Consider the following 19840-nt stretch of genomic DNA (forward strand, 5'->3'; position numbering starts at 1 on the left):
CTGAGCTGATCCCCTGTCCCTGCTGCAGCAATGGTCGAGTGGTGGCCCCTGAGCTGATCCCCTGTCCCTGCTGCAGCAATGGTCGAGTGGTGGCCCCTGAGCTGATCCCCTGTCCCTGCTACAGCAATGGTCTAGTGGTGGCCCCTGAGCTGATCCCCTGTCCCTGCTGCAGCAGTGGTCGAGTGGTGGCACCTGTGCTGATCCCCTGTCCCTGCTGCAGCAGTGGTCGAGTGGTGGCCCCTGTGCTGATCCCCTGTCCCTGCTGCAGCCCTGGTCTAGTGGTGGCCCCTTAGCTGATCCCCTGTCCCTGCTGCAGCAGTGGTCTAGTGGTGGCCCCTGAGCCGATCGCCTGTCCTTGTTGCAGCCCTGGTCTAGTGGTGGCACATGAGCTGATCCCCTGTCCCTGCTGCAGCAGTGGCTGAGTGGTGCCCCTTTGCTGATCCCCTGTCCCTGCTGCACCAGTGGCTGAGTGGTGGCCCCTGTGCTGATCCCCTGTCCCTGCTGCAGCAGTGGTCGAGTGGTTGCCCCTGAGCCGATCGCCTGTCCTTGCTGGAGCCCTGGTCTAGTGGTGGCCCCTGAGCTGATCCCCTGTCCCTGCTGCAGCAGTGGTCGAGTGGTGGCCCCTGAGCCGATCGCCTGTCCTTGCTGCAGCCCTGGTCTAGTGGTGGCACCTGAGCTGATCCCCTGTCCCTGCTGCAGCAGTGGCTGAGTGGTGGCCCCTGAGCTGATCCCCTGTCCCTGCTGCAGCAGTGGCTGAGTGGTGGCCCCTGAGCCGATCGCCTGTCCTTGCTGCAGCCCTGGTCTAGTGGTGGCCCCTGAGCTGATCCCCTGTCCCTGCTGCAGCAGTGGCTGAGTGGTGGCCCCTGAGCTGATCCCCTGTCCCTGCTGCAGCAGTGGTCGAGTGGTTGCCCCTGAGCCGATCGCCTGTCCTTGCTGCAGCCCTGGTCTAGTGGTGGCCCCTGAGCTGATCCCCTGTCCCTGCTGTAGCAGTGGTCGAGTGGTGGCCCCTGAGCTGATCCCCTGTCCCTGCTGCAGCAGTGGTCGAGTGGTGGCCCCTGAGCTGATCCCCTGTCCCTGCTGCAGCCCTGGTCTAGTGGTGGCCCCTTAGCTGATCACCTGTCCCTGCTGCAGCAGTGGCTGAGTGGTGGCCCCTGAGCTGATCCCCTGTCCCTGCTGCAGCAGTGGTCGAGTGGTGGCCCCTGAGCTGATCCCCTGTCCCTGCTGCAGCAGTGGCTGAGTGGTGGCCTCTGAGCTGATCCCCTGTCCCTGCTGCAGCAGTGGTCGAGTGGTGGCCCCTGAGCTGATCCCCTGTCCCTGCTGCAGCAGTGGCTGAGTGGTGGCCCCTGAGCTGATCCCCTGTCCCTGCTGCAGCAGTGGTCGAGTGGTGGCCCCTGAGCTGATCCCCTGTCCCTGCTGCAGCAGTGGTCGAGTGCTGGCACCTGAGCTGATCCCCTGTCCCTGCTGCAGCCCTGGTCTAGTGGTGGCCCCTTAACTGATCACCTGTCCCTGCTGCAGCAGTGGCTGAGTGGGGGCCCCTGAGCTGATCCCCTGTCCCTGATGCAGCAGTGGTCGAGTGGTGGCCCCTGAGCTGATCCCCTGTCCCTGCTGCAGCAGTGGTCAAGTAGTGGCACCTGAGCTGATCCCCTGTCCCTGCTGCAGCACTGGTCTAGTGGTGGCCCCTTAGCTGATCACCTTTCCCTGCTGCAGCAGTGGCTGAGTGGTGGCCTCTGAGCTGATCCCCTGTCCCTGCTGCAGCAGTGGCTGAGTGGTGGCCCCTGAGATGATCCCCTGTCCCTGCTGCAGCGGTGGCTGAGTGGTGGCCCCTGTGCTGATCCCCTGTCCCTGCTGCAGCAGTGGCTGAGTGGTGGCCCCTGAGCTGATCCCCTGTCCCTGCTGCAGCCCTGGTCTTGTGGTGGCACCTGAGCTGATCCCCTGTCCCTGCTGCAGCGCTGGTCTAATGGTGGCCCCTGAGCTGATCCCCTGTCCCTGCTGCAGCCCTGGTCTAATGGTGGCCCCTTAGCTGATCACCTGTCCCTGCTGCAGCAGTGGCTGAGTGGGGGCCCCTGAGCTGATCCCCTGTCCCTGCTGCAGCCCTGGTCTAGTGGTGGCCCCTGAGCTGATCCCCTGTCCCTGCTGCAGCCCTGGTCTAGTGGTGGCCCCTTAGCTGATCACCTGTCCCTGCTGCAGCAGTGGCTGAGCGGGGGCCCCTGAGCTGATCCCCTGTCCCTGCTGCAGCAGTGGTCAAGTGGTGGCACCTGAGCTGATCCCCTGTCCCTGCTGCAGCCCTGGTCTAGTGGTGGCCCCTGAGCTGATCCCCTGTCCCTGATGCAGAGGTGGTCTAGTGGTGGCCCCTGAACCTAGCCCCTGTCCCTGCTGCAGCGATGGTCTAGTGGTGGCCCCTGAACCTAGCCCCTGTCCCTGCTGCAGCAGTGGCTGAGTGGGGGCCCCTGAGCTGATCCCCTGTCCCTGCTGCAGCAGTGGTCGAGTGGTGGCCCCTGAGCTGATCCCCTGTCCCTGCTGCAGCCCTGGTCTTGTGGTGGCACCTGAGCTGATCCCCTGTCCCTGCTGCAGCGCTGGTCTAATGGTGGCCCCTGAGCTGATCCCCTGTCCCTGCTGCAGCCCTGGTCTAATGGTGGCCCCTTAGCTGATCACCTGTCCCTGCTGCAGCAGTGGCTGAGTGGGGGCCCCTGAGCTGATCCCCTGTCCCTGCTGCAGCCCTGGTCTAGTGGTGGCCCCTGAGCTGATCCCCTGTCCCTGCTGCAGCCCTGGTCTAGTGGTGGCCCCTTAGCTGATCACCTGTCCCTGCTGCGCAGTGGCTGAGCGGGGGCCCCTGAGCTGATCCCCTGTCCCTGCTGCAGCAGTGGTCAAGTGGTGGCACCTGAGCTGATCCCCTGTCCCTGCTGCAGCCCTGGTCTAGTGGTGGCCCCTGAGCTGATCCCCTGTCCCTGATGCAGAGGTGGTCTAGTGGTGGCCCCTGAACCTAGCCCCTGTCCCTGCTGCAGCGATGGTCTAGTGGTGGCCCCTGAACCTAGCCCCTGTCCCTGCTGCAGCAGTGGCTGAGTGGGGGCCCCTGAGCTGATCCCCTGTCCCTGCTGCAGCAGTGGTCGAGTGGTGGCCCCTGAGCTGATCCCCTGTCCCTGCTGCAGCAGTGGTCGAGTGCTGGCACCTGAGCTGATCCCCTGTCCCTGCTGCAGCCCTGGTCTAGTGGTGGCCCCTTAGCTGATCACCTGTCCCTGCTGCAGCAGTGGCTGAGTGGTGGCCCCTGAGCTGATCCCCTGTCCCTGCTGCAGCAATGGTCGAGTGGTGGCCCCCGAGCTGATCCCCTGTCCCTGCTACAGCAATGGTCGAGTGGTGGCCCCTGAACCGATCGCCCGTCCCTGCTGCAGCCCTGGTCTAGTGGTGGCACCTGTGCTGATCCCCTGTCCCTGCTGCAGCAGTGGTCGAGTGGTGGCCCCTGTGCTGATCCCCTTTCTCTGCTGCAGCCCTGGTCTAGTGGTGGCCCCTTAGCTGATCCCCTGTCCCTGCTGCAGCAGTGGTCTAGTGGTGGCCCCTGAGCCGATCGCCTGTCCTTGCTGCAGCCCTGGTCTAGTGGTGGCACCTGAGCTGATCCCCTGTCCCTGCTGCAGCAGTGGCTGAGTGGTGCCCCTTTGCTGATCCCCTGTCTCTGCTGCAGCAGTGGCTGAGTGGTGGCCCCTGTGCTGATCCCCTGTCCCTGCTGCAGCAGTAGTCGAGTGGTTGCCCCTGAGCCGATCGCCTGTCCTTGCAGCAGCCCTGGTCTAGTGGTGGCCCCTGAGCTGATCCCCTGTCCCTGCTGCAGCAGTGGTCGAGTGGTGGCCCCTGAGCTGATCCCCTGTCCCTGCTGCAGCAGTGGTCGAGTGGTGGCCCCTGAGCCGATCGCCTGTCCTTGCTGCAGCCCTGGTCTAGTGGTGGCACCTGAGCTGATCCCCTGTCCCTGCTGCAGCAGTGGCTGAGTGGTGGCCCCTGAGCTGATCCCCTGTCCCTGCTGCAGCAGTGGCTGAGTGGTGGCCCCTGTGCTGATCCCCTGTCCCTGCTGCAGCAGTGGTCGAGTGGTTGCCCCTGAGCCGATCGCCTGTCCTTGCTGCAGCCCTGGTCTAGTGGTGGCCCCTGAGCTGATCCCCTGTCCCTGCTGCAACAGTGGTCGAGTGGTTGCCCCTGAGCTGATCCCCTGTCCCTGCTGCAGCAGTGGCTGAGTGGTGGCCCCTGAGCTGATCCCCTGTCCCTGCTGCAGCAGTGGCTGAGTGGTGGCCCCTGAGCTGATCCCCTGTCCCTGCTGCAGCGGTGGCTGAGAGGTGGCCCCTGTGCTGATCCCCTGTCCCTGCTGCAGCAGTGGCTGAGTGGTGGCCCCTGAGCTGATCCCCTGTCCCTGCTGCAGCCCTGGTCTAGTGGTGGCACCTGAGCTGATCCCCTGTCCCTGCTGCAGCGCTGGTCTAATGGTGGCCCCTGAGCTGATCCCCTGTCCCTGCTGCAGGCCTGGTCTAATGGTGGCCCCTTAGCTGATCACCTGTCCCTGCTGCAGCAGTGGCTGAGTGGGGGCCCCTGAGCTGATCCCCTGTCCCTGCTGCAGCCCTGGTCTAGTGGTGGCCCCTGAGCTGATCCCCTGTCCCTGCTGCAGCCCTGGTCTAGTGGTGGCCCCTTAGCTGATCACCTGTCCCTGCTGCAGCAGTGGCTGAGCGGGGGCCCCTGAGCTGATCCCCTGTCCCTGCTGCAGCAGTGGTCGAGTGGTGGCCCCTGAGCTGATCCCCTGTCCCTGCTGCAGCAGTGGTCAAGTGGTGGCACCTGAGCTGATCCCCTGTCCCTGCTGCAGTCCTGGTCTAGTGGTGGCCCCTGAGCTGATCCCCTGTCCCTGATGCAGAGGTGGTCTAGTGGTGGCCCCTGAACCTAGCCCCTGTCCCTGCTGCAGCGATGGTCTAGTGGTGGCCCCTGAACCTAGCCCCTGTCCCTGCTGCAGCAGTGGCTGAGTGGGGGCCCCTGAGCTGATCCCCTGTCCCTGCTGCAGCAGTGGTCGAGTGGTGGCCCCTGAGCTGATCCCCTGTCCCTGCTGCAGCAGTGGTCGAGTGCTGGCACCTGAGCTGATCCCCTGTCCCTGCTGCAGCCCTGGTCTAGTGGTGGCCCCTTAGCTGATCACCTGTCCCTGCTGCAGCAGTGGCTGAGTGGTGGCCCCTGAGCTGATCCCCTGTGCCTGCTGCAGCAATGGTCGAGTGGTGGCCCCTGAGCTGATCCCCTGTCCCTGCTACAGCAATGGTCGAGTGATGGCCCCTGAGCTGATCCCCTGTCCCTGCTGCAGCAGTGGTCGAGTGGTGGCACCTGTGCTGATCCCCTGTCCCTGCTGCAGCAGTGGTCGAGTGGTGGCCCCTGTGCTGATCCCCTGTCCCTGCTGCAGCCCTGGTCTAGTGGTGGCCCCTTAGCTGATCCCCTGTCTCTGCTGCAGCAGTGGCTGAGTGGTGGCCCCTGTGCTGATCCCCTGTCCCTGCTGCAGCAGTAGTCGAGTGGTTGTCCCTGAGCCGATCGCCTGTCCTTGCAGCAGCCCTGGTCTAGTGGTGGCCCCTGAGCTGATCCCCTGTCCCTGCTGCAGCAGTGGTCGAGTGGTGGCCCCTGAGCTGATCCCCTGTCCCTGCTGCAGCAGTGGTCGAGTGGTGGCCCCTGAGCCGATCGCCTGTCCTTGCTGCAGCCCTGGTCTAGTGGTGGCACCTGAGCTGATCCCCTGTCCCTGCTGCAGCAGTGGCTGAGTGGTGGCCCCTGAGCTGATCCCCTGTCCCTGCTGCAGCAGTGGCTGAGTGGTGGCCCCTGTGCTGATCCCCTGTCCCTGCTGCAGCAGTGGTCGAGTGGTTGCCCCTGAGCCGATCGCCTGTCCTTGCTGCAGCCCTGGTCTAGTGGTGGCCCCTGAGCTGATCCCCTGTCCCTGCTGCAGCAGTGGTCGAGTGGTTGCCCCTGAGCTGATCCCCTGTCCCTGCTGCAGCAGTGGCTGAGTGGTGGCCCCTGAGCTGATCCCCTGTCCCTGCTGCAGCAGTGGCTGAGTGGTGGCCCCTGAGCTGATCCCCTGTCCCTGCTGCAGCGGTGGCTGAGTGGTGGCCCCTGTGCTGATCCCCTGTCCCTGCTGCAGCAGTGGCTGAGTGGTGGCCCCTGAGCTGATCCCCTGTCCCTGCTGCAGAGGTGGTCTAGTGGTGGCCCCTGAACCTAGCCCCTGTCCCTGCTGCAGCGATGGTCTAGTGGTGGCCCCTGAACCTAGCCCCTGTCCCTGCTGCAGCAGTGGCTGAGTGGTGGCCCCTGAACCTAGCCCCTGTCCCTGCTGCAGCGATGGTCTAGTGTTGGCCCCTGAACCTAGCCCCTGTCCCTGCTGCAGCAGTGGCTGAGTGGGGGCCCGTGAGCTGATCCCCTGTCCCTGCTGCAGCAGTGGTCGAGTGGTGGCCCCTGAGCTGATCCCCTGTCCCTGCTGCAGCAGTGGTCGAGTGCTGGCACCTGAGCTGATCCCCTGTCCCTGCTGCAGCCCTGGTCTAGTGGTGGCCCCTTAGCTGATCACCTGTCCCTGCTGCAGCAGTGGCTGAGTGGTGGCCCCTGAGCTGATCCCCTGTCCCTGCTGCAGCAATGGTCGAGTGGTGGCCCCTGAGCTGATCCCCTGTCCCTGCTGCAGCAATGGTCGAGTGGTGGCCCCTGAGCTGATCCCCTGTCCCTGCTACAGCAATGGTCGAGTGGTGGCCCCTGAGCTGATCCCCTGTCCCTGCTGCAGCAGTGGTCGAGTGGTGGCCCCTGTGCTGATCCCCTGTCCCTGCTGCAGCCCTGGTCTAGTGGTGGCCCCTTAGCTGATCCCCTGTCCCTGCTGCAGCAGTGGTCTAGTGGTGGCCCCTGAGCCGATCGCCTGTCCTTGTTGCAGCCCTGGTCTAGTGGTGGCACATGAGCTGATCCCCTGTCCCTGCTGCAGCAGTGGCTGAGTGGTGCCCCTTTGCTGATCCCCTGTCCCTGCTGCACCAGTGGCTGAGTGGTGGCCCCTGTGCTGATCCCCTGTCCCTGCTGCAGCAGTGGTCGAGTGGTTGCCCCTGAGCCGATCGCCTGTCCTTGCTGGAGCCCTGGTCTAGTGGTGGCCCCTGAGCTGATCCCCTGTCCCTGCTGCAGCAGTGGTCGAGTGGTGGCCCCTGAGCTGATCCCCTGTCCCTGCTGCTGCAGTGGTCGAGTGGTGGCCCCTGAGCCGATCGCCTGTCCTTGCTGCAGCCCTGGTCTAGTGGTGGCACCTGAGCTGATCCCCTGTCCCTGCTGCAGCAGTGGCTGAGTGGTGGCCCCTGAGCTGATCCCCTGTCCCTGCTGCAGCAGTGGCTGAGTGGTGGCCCCTGAGCCGATCGCCTGTCCTTGCTGCAGCCCTGGTCTAGTGGTGGCCCCTGAGCTGATCCCCTGTCCCTGCTGCAGCAGTGGCTGAGTGGTGGCCCCTGAGCTGATCCCCTGTCCCTGCTGCAGCAGTGGTCGAGTGGTTGCCCCTGAGCCGATCGCCTGTCCTTGCTGCAGCCCTGGTCTAGTGGTGGCCCCTGAGCTGATCCCCTGTCCCTGCTGTAGCAGTGGTCGAGTGGTGGCCCCTGAGCTGATCCCTGTCCCTGCTGCAGCAGTGGTCGAGTGGTGGCCCCTGAGCTGATCCCCTGTCCCTGCTGCAGCCCTGGTCTAGTGGTGGCCCCTTAGCTGATCACCTGTCCCTGCTGCAGCAGTGGCTGAGTGGTGGCCCCTGAGCTGATCCCCTGTCCCTGCTGCAGCAGTGGTCGAGTGGTGGCCCCATAGCTGATCCCCTGTCCCTGCTGCAGCAGTGGCTGAGTGGTGGCCCCTGAGCTGATCCCCTGTCCCTGCTGCAGCAGTGGTCGAGTGGTGGCCCCTGAGCTGATCCCCTGTCCCTGCTGCAGCAGTGGCTGAGTGGTGGCCCCTGAGCTGATCCCCTGTCCCTGCTGCAGCAGTGGTCGAGTGGTGGCCCCTGAGCTGATCCCCTGTCCCTGCTGCAGCAGTGGTCGAGTGCTGGCACCTGAGCTGATCCCCTGTCCCTGCTGCAGCCCTGGTCTAGTGGTGGCCCCTTAACTGATCACCTGTCCCTGCTGCAGCAGTGGCTGAGTGGGGGCCCCTGAGCTGATCCCCTGTCCCTGATGCAGCAGTGGTCGAGTGGTGGCCCCTGAGCTGATCCCCTGTCCCTGCTGCAGCAGTGGTCAAGTAGTGGCACCTGAGCTGATCCCCTGTCCCTGCTGCAGCCCTGGTCTAGTGGTGGCCCCTTAGCTGATCACCTTTCCCTGCTGCAGCAGTGGCTGAGTGGTGGCCCCTGAGCTGATCCCCTGTCCCTGCTGCAGCAGTGGCTGAGTGGTGGCCCCTGAGCTGATCCCCGTCCCTGCTGCAGCGGTGGCTGAGTGGTGGCCCCTGTGCTGATCCCCTGTCCCTGCTGCAGCAGTGGCTGAGTGGTGGCCCCTGAGCTGATCCCCTGTCCCTGCTGCAGCCCTGGTCTTGTGGTGGCACCTGAGCTGATCCCCTGTCCCTGCTGCAGCGCTGGTCTAATGGTGGCCCCTGAGCTGATCCCCTGTCCCTGCTGCAGCCCTGGTCTAATGGTGGCCCCTTAGCTGATCACCTGTCCCTGCTGCAGCAGTGGCTGAGTGGGGGCCCCTGAGCTGATCCCCTGTCCCTGCTGCAGCCCTGGTCTAGTGGTGGCCCCTGAGCTGATCCCCTGTCCCTGCTGCAGCCCTGGTCTAGTGGTGGCCCCTTAGCTGATCACCTGTCCCTGCTGCAGCAGTGGCTGAGCGGGGGCCCCTGAGCTGATCCCCTGTCCCTGCTGCAGCAGTGGTCAAGTGGTGGCACCTGAGCTGATCCCCTGTCCCTGCTGCAGCCCTGGTCTAGTGGTGGCCCCTGAGCTGATCCCCTGTCCCTGATGCAGAGGTGGTCTAGTGGTGGCCCCTGAACCTAGCCCCTGTCCCTGCTGCAGCGATGGTCTAGTGGTGGCCCCTGAACCTAGCCCCTGTCCCTGCTGCAGCAGTGGCTGAGTGGGGGCCCCTGAGCTGATCCCCTGTCCCTGCTGCAGCAGTGGTCGAGTGGTGGCCCCTGAGCTGATCCCCTGTCCCTGCTGCAGCAGTGGTCGAGTGCTGGCACCTGAGCTGATCCCCTGTCCCTGCTGCAGCCCTGGTCTAGTGGTGGCCCCTTAGCTGATCACCTGTCCCTGCTGCAGCAGTGGCTGAGTGGTGGCCCCTGAGCTGATCCCCTGTCCCTGCTGCAGCAATGGTCGAGTGGTGGCCCCCGAGCTGATCCCCTGTCCCTGCTACAGCAATGGTCGAGTGGTGGCCCCTGAACCGATCGCCCGTCCCTGCTGCAGCCCTGGTCTAGTGGTGGCACCTGTGCTGATCCCCTGTCCCTGCTGCAGCAGTGGTCGAGTGGTGGCCCCTGTGCTGATCCCCTTTCTCTGCTGCAGCCCTGGTCTAGTGGTGGCCCCTTAGCTGATCCCCTGTCCCTGCTGCAGCAGTGGTCTAGTGGTGGCCCCTGAGCCGATCGCCTGTCCTTGCTGCAGCCCTGGTCTAGTGGTGGCACCTGAGCTGATCCCCTGTCCCTGCTGCAGCAGTGGCTGAGTGGGGGCCCCTGAGCTGATCCCCTGTCTCTGATGCAGCAGTGGTCGAGTGGTGGCCCCTGAGCTGATCCCCTGTCCCTGCTGCATCAGTGGTCAAGTGGTGGCACCTGAGCTGATCCCCTGTCCCTGCTGCAGCCCTGGTCTAGTGGTGGCCCCTTAGCTGATCACCTTTCCCTGCTGCAGCAGTGGCTGAGTGGTGGCCCCTGAGCTGATCCCCTGTCCCTGCTGCAGCAGTGGCTGAGTGGTGGCCCCTGAGCTGATCCCCTGTCCCTGCTGCAGCGGTGGCTGAGTGGTGGCCCCTGTGCTGATCCCCTGTCCCTGCTGCAGCAGTGGCTGAGTGGTGGCCCCTGAGCTGATCCCCTGTCCCTGCTGCAGCCCTGGTCTAGTGGTGGCACCTGAGCTGATCCCCTGTCCCTGCTGCAGCGCTGGTCTAATGGTGGCCCCTGAGCTGATCCCCTGTCCCTGCTGCAGCTCTGGTCTAATGGTGGCCCCTTAGCTGATCACCTGTCCCTGCTGCAGCAGTGGCTGAGTGGGGGCCCCTGAGCTGATCCCCTGTCCCTGCTGCAGCCCTGGTCTAGTGGTGGCCCCTGAGCTGATCCCCTGTCCCTGCTGCAGCCCTGGTCTAGTGGTGGCCCCTTAGCTGATCACCTGTCCCTGCTGCAGCAGTGGCTGAGCGGGGGCCCCTGAGCTGATCCCCTGTCCCTGCTGCAGCAGTGGTCGAGTGGTGGCCCCTGAGCTGATCCCCTGTCCCTGCTGCACCAGTGGTCAAGTGGTGGCACCTGAGCTGATCCCCTGTCCCTGCTGCAGCCCTGGTCTAGTGGTGGCCCCTGAGCTGATCCCCTGTCCCTGATGCAGAGGTGGTCTAGTGGTGGCCCCTGAACCTAGCCCCTGTCCCTGCTGCAGCGATGGTCTAGTGGTGGCCCCTGAACCTAGCCCCTGTCCCTGCTGCAGCAGTGGCTGAGTGGGGGCCCCTGAGCTGATCCCCTGTCCCTGCTGCAGCAGTGGTCGAGTGGTGGCCCCTGAGCTGATCCCCTGTCCCTGCTGCAGCAGTGGTCGAGTGCTGGCACCTGAGCTGATCCCCTGTCCCTGCTGCAGCCCTGGTCTAGTGGTGGCCCCTTAGCTGATCACCTGTCCCTGCTGCAGCAGTGGCTGAGTGGTGGCCCCTGAGCTGATCCCCTGTCCCTGCTGCAGCAATGGTCGAGTGGTGGCCCCTGAGCTGATCCCCTGTCCCTGCTACAGCAATAGTCGAGTGGTGGCCCCTGAGCTGATCCCCTGTCCCTGCTGCAGCAGTGGTCGAGTGGTGGCACCTGTGCTGATCCCCTGTCCCTGCTGCAGCAGTGGTCGAGTGGTGGCCCCTGTGCTGATCCCCTGTCCCTGCTGCAGCCCTGGTCTAGTGGTGGCCCCTTAGCTGATCCCCTGTCCCTGCTGCAGCAGTGGTCTAGTGGTGGCCCCTGAGCCGATTGCCTGTCCTTGCTGCAGCCCTGGTCTAGTGGTGGCACCTGAGCTGATCCCCTGTCCCTGCTGCAGCAGTGGCTGAGTGGTGCCCCTGAGCTGATCCCCTGTCCCTGCTGCAGCAGTGGCTGAGTGGTGGCCCCTGAACCTAGCCCCTGTCCCTGCTGCAGCGATGGTCTAGTGGTGGCCCCTGAACCTAGCCCCTGTCCCTGCTGCAGCAGTGGCTGAGTGGGGGCCCCTGAGCTGATCCCCTGTCCCTGCTGCAGCAGTGGTCGAGTGGTGGCCCCTGAGCTGATCCCCTGTCCCTGCTGCAGCAGTGGTCGAGTGCTGGCACCTGAGCTGATCCCCTGTCCCTGCTGCAGCCCTGGTCTAGTGGTGGCCCCTTAGCTGATCACCTGTCCCTGCTGCAGCAGTGGCTGAGTGGTGGCCCCTGAGCTGATCCCCTGTCCCTGCTGCAGCAATGGTCGAGTGGTGGCCCCTGAGCTGATCCCCTGTCCCTGCTGCAGCAATGGTCGAGTGGTGGCCCCTGAGCTGATCCCCTGTCCCTGCTACAGCAATGGTCGAGTGGTGGCCCCTGAGCTGATCCCCTGTCCCTGCTGCAGCAGTGGTCGAGTGGTGGCACCTGTGCTGATCCCCTGTCCCTGCTGCAGCAGTGGTCGAGTGGTGGCCCCTGTGCTGATCCCCTGTCCCTGCTGCAGCCCTGGTCTAGTGGTGGCCCCTTAGCTGATCCCCTGTCCCTGCTGCAGCAGTGGTCTAGTGGTGGCCCCTGAGCCGATCGCCTGTCCTTGTTGCAGCCCTGGTCTAGTGGTGGCACATGAGCTGATCCCCTGTCCCTGCTGCAGCAGTGGCTGAGTGGTGCCCCTTTGCTGATCCCCTGTCCCTGCTGCACCAGTGGCTGAGTGGTGGCCCCTGTGCTGATCCCCTGTCCCTGCTGCAGCAGTGGTCGAGTGGTTGCCCCTGAGCCGATCGCCTGTCCTTGCTGGAGCCCTGGTCTAGTGGTGGCCCCTGAGCTGATCCCCTGTCCCTGCTGCAGCAGTGGTCGAGTGGTGGCCCCTGAGCCGATCGCCTGTCCTTGCTGCAGCCCTGGTCTAGTGGTGGCACCTGAGCTGATCCCCTGTCCCTGCTGCAGCAGTGGCTGAGTGGTGGCCCCTGAGCTGATCCCCTGTCCCTGCTGCAGCAGTGGCTGAGTGGTGGCCCCTGAGCCGATCGCCTGTCCTTGCTGCAGCCCTGGTCTAGTGGTGGCCCCTGAGCTGATCCCCTGTCCCTGCTGCAGCAGTGGCTGAGTGGTGGCCCCTGAGCTGATCCCCTGTCCCTGCTGCAGCAGTGGTCGAGTGGTTGCCCCTGAGCCGATTGCCTGTCCTTGCTGCAGCCCTGGTCTAGTGGTGGCCCCTGAGCTGATCCCCTGTCCCTGCTGTAGCAGTGGTCGAGTGGTGGCCCCTGAGCTGATCCCCTGTCCCTGCTGCAGCAGTGGTCGAGTGGTGGCCCCTGAGCTGATCCCCTGTCCCTGCTGCAGCCCTGGTCTAGTGGTGGCCCCTTAGCTGATCACCTGTCCCTGCTGCAGCAGTGGCTGAGTGGTGGCCCCTGAGCTGATCCCCTGTCCCTGCTGCAGCAGTGGTCGAGTGGTGGCCCCTGAGCTGATCCCCTGTCCCTGCTGCAGCAGTGGCTGAGTGGTGTCCCCTGAGCTGATCCCCTGTCCCTGCTGCAGCAGTGGTCGAGTGGTGGCCCCTGAGCTGATCCCCTGTCCCTGCTGCAGCAGTGGTCGAGTGCTGGCACCTGAGCTGATCCCCTGTCCCTGCTGCAGCCCTGGTCTAGTGGTGGCCCCTTAACTGATCACCTATCCCTGCTGCAGCAGTGGCTGAGTGGGGGCCCCTGAGCTGATCCCCTGTCCCTGATGCAGCAGTGGTCGAGTGGTGGCCCCTGAGCTGATCCCCTGTCCCTGCTGCAGCAGTGGTCAAGTAGTGGCACCTGAGCTGATCCCCTGTCCCTGCTGCAGCACTGGTCTAGTGGTGGCCCCTTAGCTGATCACCTTTCCCTGCTGCAGCAGTGGCTGAGTGGTGGCCCCTGAGCTGATCCCCTGTCCCTGCTGCAGCAGTGGCTGAGTGGTGGCCCCTGAGCTGATCCCCTGTCCCTGCTGCAGCGGTGGCTGAGTGGTGGCCCCTGTGCTGATCCCCTGTCCCTGCTGCAGCAGTGGCTGAGTGGTGGCCCCTGAGCTGATCCCCTGTCCCTGCTGCAGCCCTGGTCTTGTGGTGGCACCTGAGCTGATCCCCTGTCCCTGCTGCAGCGCTGGTCTAATGGTGGCCCCTGAGCTGATCCACTGTCCCTGCTGCAGCCCTGGTCTAATGGTGGCCCCTTAGCTGATCACCTGTCCCTGCTGCAGCAGTGGCTGAGTGGGGGCCCCTGAGCTGATCCCCTGTCCCTGCTGCAGCCCTGGTCTAGTGGTGGCCCCTGAGCTGATCCCCTGTCCCTGCTGCAGCCCTGGTCTAGTGGTGGCCCCTTAGCTGATCACCTGTCCCTGCTGCAGCAGTGGCTGAGCGGGGGCCCCTGAGCTGATCCCCTGTCCCTGCTGCAGCAGTGGTCAAGTGGTGGCACCTGAGCTGATCCCCTGTCCCTGCTGCAGCCCTGGTCTAGTGGTGGCCCCTGAGCTGATCCCCTGTCCCTGATGCAGAGGTGGTCTAGTGGTGGCCCCTGAACCTAGCCCCTGTCCCTGCTGCAGCGATGGTCTAGTGGTGGCCCCTGAACCTAGCCCCTGTCCCTGCTGCAGCAGTGGCTGAGTGGGGGCCCCTGAGCTGATCCCCTGTCCCTGCTGCAGCAATGGTCGAGTGGTGGCCCCTGAGCTGATCCCCTGTCCCTGCTGCAGCAGTGGTCGAGTGCTGGCACCTGAGCTGATCCCCTGTCCCTGCTGCAGCCCTGGTCTAGTGGTGGCCCCTTAGCTGATCACCTGTCCCTGCTGCAGCAGTGGCTGAGTGGTGGCCCCTGAGCTGATCCCCTGTCCCTGCTGCAGCAATGGTCGAGTGGTGGCCCCCGAGCTGATCCCCTGTCCCTGCTACAGCAATGGTCGAGTGGTGGCCCCTGAACCGATCGCCCGTCCCTGCTGCAGCCCTGGTCTAGTGGTGGCACCTGTGCTGATCCCCTGTCCCTGCTGCAGCAGTGGTCGAGTGGTGGCCCCTGTGCTGATCCCCTTTCTCTGCTGCAGCCCTGGTCTAGTGGTGGCCCCTTAGCTGATCCCCTGTCCCTGCTGCAGCAGTGGTCTAGTGGTGGCCCCTGAGCCGATCGCCTGTCCTTGCTGCAGCCCTGGTCTAGTGGTGGCACCTGAGCTGATCCCCTGTCCCTGCTGCAGCAGTGGCTGAGTGGTGCCCCTTTGCTGATCCCCTGTCTCTGCTGCAGCAGTGGCTGAGTGGTGGCCCCTGTGCTGATCCCCTGTCCCTGCTGCAGCAGTGGTCGAGTGGTTGCCCCTGAGCCGATCGCCTGTCCTTGCTGCAGCCCTGGTCTAGTGGTGGCCCCTGAGCTGATCCCCTGTCCCTGCTGCAGCAGTGGTCGAGTGGTGGCCCCTGAGCTGATCCCCTGTCCCTGCTGCAGCAGTGGTCGAGTGGTGGCCCCTGAGCCGATCGCCTGTCCTTGCTGCAGCCCTGGTCTAGTGGTGGCACCTGAGCTGATCCCCTGTCCCTGCTGCAGCAGTGGCTGAGTGGTGGCCCCTGAGCTGATCCCCTGTCCCTGCTGCAGCAGTGGCTGAGTGGTGGCCCCTGTGCTGATCCCCTGTCCCTGCTGCAGCAGTGGTCGAGTGGTTGCCCCTGAGCCGATCGCCTGTCCTTGCTGCAGCCCTGGTCTAGTGGTGGCCCCTGAGCTGATCCCCTGTCCCTGCTGCAGCAGTGGTCGAGTGGTTGCCCCTGAGCTGATCCCTTGTCCCTGCTGCAGCAGTGGCTGAGTGGTGGCCCCTGAGCTGATCCCCTGTCCCTGCTGCAGCAGTGGCTGAGTGGTGGCCCCTGAGCTGATCCCCTGTCCCTGCTGCAGCGGTGGCTGAGAGGTGGCCCCTGTGCTGATCCCCTGTCCCTGCTGCAGCAGTGGCTGAGTGGTGGCCCCTGAGCTGATCCCCTGTCCCTGCTGCAGCCCTGGTCTAGTGGTGGCACCTGAGCTGATCCCCTGTCCCTGCTGCAGCGCTGGTCTAATGGTGGCCCCTGAGCTGATCCCCTGTCCCTGCTGCAGGCCTGGTCTAATGGTGGCCCCTTAGCTGATCACCTGTCCCTGCTGCAGCAGTGGCTGAGTGGGGGCCCCTGAGCTGATCCCCTGTCCCTGCTGCAGCCCTGGTCTAGTGGTGGCCCCTGAGCTGATCCCCTGTCCCTGCTGCAGCCCTGGTCTAGTGGTGGCCCCTTAGCTGATCACCTGTCCCTGCTGCAGCAGTGGCTGAGCGGGGGCCCCTGAGCTGATCCCCTGTCCCTGCTGCAGCAGTGGTCGAGTGGTGGCCCCTGAGCTGATCCCCTGTCCCTGCTGCAGCAGTGGTCAAGTGGTGGCACCTGAGCTGATCCCCTGTCCCTGCTGCAGTCCTGGTCTAGTGGTGGCCCCTGAGCTGATCCCCTGTCCCTGATGCAGAGGTGGTCTAGTGGTGGCCCCTGAACCTAGCCCCTGTCCCTGCTGCAGCGATGGTCTAGTGGTGGCCCCTGAACCTAGCCCCTGTCCCTGCTGCAGCAGTGGCTGAGTGGGGGCCCCTGAGCTGATCCCCTGTCCCTGCTGCAGCAGTGGTCGAGTGGTGGCCCCTGAGCTGATCCCCTGTCCCTGCTGCAGCAGTGGTCGAGTGCTGGCACCTGAGCTGATCCCCTGTCCCTGCTGCAGCCCTGGTCTAGTGGTGGCCCCTTAGCTGATCACCTGTCCCTGCTGCAGCAGTGGCTGAGTGGTGGCCCCTGAGCTGATCCCCTGTCCCTGCTGCAGCAATGGTCGAGTGGTGGCCCCTGAGCTGATCCCCTGTCCCTGCTACAGCAATGGTCGAGTGATGGCCCCTGAGCTGATCCCCTGTCCCTGCTGCAGCAGTGGTCGAGTGGTGGCACCTGTGCTGATCCCCTGTCCCTGCTGCAGCAGTGGTCGAGTGGTGGCCCCTGTGCTGATCCCCTGTCCCTGCTGCAGCCCTGGTCTAGTGGTGGCCCCTTAGCTGATCCCCTGTCTCTGCTGCAGCAGTGGCTGAGTGGTGGCCCCTGTGCTGATCCCCTGTCCCTGCTGCAGCAGTAGTCGAGTGGTTGTCCCTGAGCCGATCGCCTGTCCTTGCAGCAGCCCTGGTCTAGTGGTGGCCCCTGAGCTGATCCCCTGTCCCTGCTGCAGCAGTGGTCGAGTGGTGGCCCCTGAGCTGATCCCCTGTCCCTGCTGCAGCAGTGGTCGAGTGGTGGCCCCTGAGCCGATCGCCTGTCCTTGCTGCAGCCCTGGTCTAGTGGTGGCACCTGAGCTGATCCCCTGTCCCTGCTGCAGCAGTGGCTGAGTGGTGGCCCCTGAGCTGATCCCCTGTCCCTGCTGCAGCAGTGGCTGAGTGGTGGCCCCTGTGCTGATCCCCTGTCCCTGCTGCAGCAGTGGTCGAGTGGTTGCCCCTGAGCCGATCGCCTGTCCTTGCTGCAGCCCTGGTCTAGTGGTGGCCCCTGAGCTGATCCCCTGTCCCTGCTGCAGCAGTGGTCGAGTGGTTGCCCCTGAGCTGATCCCCTGTCCCTGCTGCAGCAGTGGCTGAGTGGTGGCCCCTGAGCTGATCCCCTGTCCCTGCTGCAGCAGTGGCTGAGTGGTGGCCCCTGAGCTGATCCCCTGTCCCTGCTGCAGCGGTGGCTGAGTGGTGGCCCCTGTGCTGATCCCCTGTCCCTGCTGCAGCAGTGGCTGAGTGGTGGCCCCTGAGCTGATCCCCTGTCCCTGCTGCAGCCCTGGTCTAGTGGTGGCACCTGAGCTGATCCCCTGTCCCTGCTGCAGCGCTGGTCTAATGGTGGCCCCTGAGCTGATCCCCTGTCCCTGCTGCAGCCCTGGTCTAATGGTGGCCCCTTAGCTGATCACCTGTCCCTGCTGCAGCAGTGGCTGAGTGGGGGCCCCTGAGCTGATCCCCTGTCCCTGCTGCAGCCCTGGTCTAGTGGTGGCCCCTGAGCTGATCCCCTGTCCCTGCTGCAGCCCTGGTCTAGTGGTGGCCCCTTAGCTGATCACCTGTCCCTGCTGCAGCAGTGGCTGAGCGGGGGCCCCTGAGCTGATCCCCTGTCCCTGCTGCAGCAGTGGTCGAGTGGTGGCCCCTGAGCTGATCCCCTGTCCCTGCTGCAGCAGTGGTCAAGTGGTGGCACCTGAGCTGATCCCCTGTCCCTGCTGCAGTCCTGGTCTAGTGGTGGCCCCTGAGCTGATTCCCTGTCCCTGATGCAGAGGTGGTCTAGTGGTGGCCCCTGAACCTAGCCCCTGTCCCTGCTGCAGCGATGGTCTAGTGGTGGCCCCTGAACCTAGCCCCTGTCCCTGCTGCAGCAGTGGCTGAGTGGGGGCCCCTGAGCTGATCCCCTGTCCCTGCTGCAGCAGTGGTCGAGTGGTGGCCCCTGAGCTGATCCCCTGTCCCTGCTGCAGCAGTGGTCAAGTGCTGGCACCTGAGCTGATCCCCTGTCCCTGCTGCAGCCCTGGTCTAGTGGTGGCCCCTTAGCTGATCACCTGTCCCTGCTGCAGCAGTGGCTGAGTGGTGGCCCCTGAGCTGATCCCCTGTCCCTGCTGCAGCAATGGTCGAGTGGTGGCCCCTGAGCTGATCCCCTGTCCCTGCTACAGCAATGGTCGAGTGGTGGCCCCTGAGCTGATCCCCTGTTCCTGCTGCAGCAGTGGTCGAGTGGTGGCACCTGTGCTGATCCCCTGTCCCTGCTGCAGCTCTGGTCTAGTGGTGGCCCCTTAGCTGATCCCCTGTTCCTGCTGCAGCAGTGGTCTAGTGGTGGCACCTGAGCTGATCCCCTGTCCCTGCTGCAGCAGTGGCTGAGTGGTGCCCCTTTGCTGATCCCCTGTCCCTGCTGCAGCAGTGGCTGAGTGGTGGCCCCTGTGCTGATCCCCTGTCCCTGCTGCAGCAGTGGTAGAGTGGTTGCCCCTGAGCCGATCGCCTGTCCTTGCAGCAGCCCTGGTCTAGTGGTGGCCCCTGAGCTGATCCCCTGTCCCTGCTGCAGCAGTGGTCGAGTGGTGGCCCCTGAGCTGATCCCCTGTCCCTGCTGCAGCAGTGGTCGAGTGGTGGCCCCTGAGCCGATCGCCTGTCCTTGCTGCAGCCCTGGTCTAGTGGTGGCACCTGAGCTGATCCCCTGTCCCTGCTGCAGCAGTGGCTGAGTGGTGGCCCCTGAGCTGATCCCCTGTCCCTGCTGCAGCAGTGGCTGAGTGGTGGCCCCTGTGCTGATCCCCTGTCCCTGCTGCAGCAGTGGTCGAGTGGTTGCCCCTGAGCCGATCGCCTGTCCTTGCTGCAGCCCTGGTCTAGTGGTGGCCCCTGAGCTGATCCCCTGTCCCTGCTGCAGCAGTGGTCGAGTGGTGGCCCCTGAGCTGATCCCCTGTCCCTGCTGCAGCAGTGGCTGAGTGGTGGCCCCTGAGCTGATCCCATGTCTCTGCTGCAGCAGTGGTCGAGTGGTGGCCCCTGAGCTGATCCCCTGTCCCTGCTGCAGCAGTGGTCGAGTGGTGGCCCCTGAGCTGATCCCCTGTCCCTGCTGCAGCCCTGGTCTAGTGGTGGCCCCTTAGCTGATCACCTGTCCCTGCTGCAGCAGTGGCTGAGTGGTGGCCCCTGAGCTGATCCCCTGTCCCTGCTGCAGCAGTGGTCGAGTGGTGGCCCCTGAGCTGATCCTCTGTCCCTGCTGTAGCAGTGGCTGAGTGGTGGCCCCTGAGCTGATCCCCTGTCCCTGCTGCAGCAGTGGTCGAGTGGTGGCCCCTGAGCTGATCCCCTGTCCCTGCGGCAGCAGTGGCTGAGTGGTGGCCCCTGAGCTGATCCCCTGTCCCTGCTGCAGCAGTGGTCGAGTGGTGGCCCCTGAGCTGATCCCCTGTCCCTGCTGCATCAGTGGTCGAGTGCTGGCACCTGAGCTGATCCCCTGTCCCTGCTGCAGCCCTGGTCTAGTAGTGGCCCCTTAGCTGATCACCTGTCCCTGCTGCAGCAGTGGCTGAGTGGGGGCCCCTGAGCTGATCCCCTGTCCCTGATGCAGCAGTGGTCGAGTGGTGGCCCCTGAGCTGATCCCCTGTCCCTGCTGCAGCAGTGGTCAAGTGGTGGCACCTAAGCTGATCCCCTGTCCCTGCTGCAGCCCTGGTCTAGTGGTGGCCCCTTAGCTGATCACCTTTCCCTGCTGCAGCAGTGGCTGAGTGGTGGCCCCTGAGCTGATCCCCTGTCCCTGCTGCAGCAGTGGCTGAGTGGTGGCCCCTGAGCTGATCCCCTGTCCCTGCTGCAGCGGTGGCTGAGTGGTGGCCCCTGTGCTGATCCCCTGTCCCTGCTGCAGCAGTGGCTGAGTGGTGGCCCCTGAGCTGATCCCCTGTCCCTGCTGCAGCCCTGGTCTAGTGGTGGCACCTGAGCTGATCCCCTGTCCCTGCTGCAGCAGTGGCTGAGTGGTGGCCCCTGAGCTGATCCCCTGTCCCTGCTGCAGCAGTGGCTGAGTGGTGGCCCCTGAGCTGATCCCCTGTCCCTGCTGCAGCCCTGGTCTAGTGGTGGCACCTGAGCTGATCCCCTGTCCCTGCTGCAGCAGTGGTCGAGTGGTGGCCCCTGAGCTGATCCCCTGTCCCTGCTGCAGCAGTGGTCGAGTGGGGGCCCCTGAGCTGATCCCCTGTCCCTGCTGCAGCAGTGGCTGAGTGGGGGCCCCTAAGGTGATCACCTGTCCCTGCTGC

At 65.2% G+C, this 19840-nt stretch overlaps 1 protein-coding gene across 2 annotated transcripts in view; it reads right to left on the bottom strand.

Moving 5' to 3' along the window:
• Nucleotides 1–19840, bottom strand: part of LOC147717139 (amine oxidase [copper-containing] 3-like) — a 339585-nt gene that overhangs the window by 148485 nt on the left and 171260 nt on the right. The window lies entirely within an intron of this gene.

The sequence above is a fragment of the Lissotriton vulgaris genome, chromosome 5 (assembly GCF_964263255.1).
Source record: "Lissotriton vulgaris chromosome 5, aLisVul1.2, whole genome shotgun sequence".
Taxonomy (NCBI): Eukaryota; Metazoa; Chordata; class Amphibia; order Caudata; family Salamandridae; genus Lissotriton; species Lissotriton vulgaris.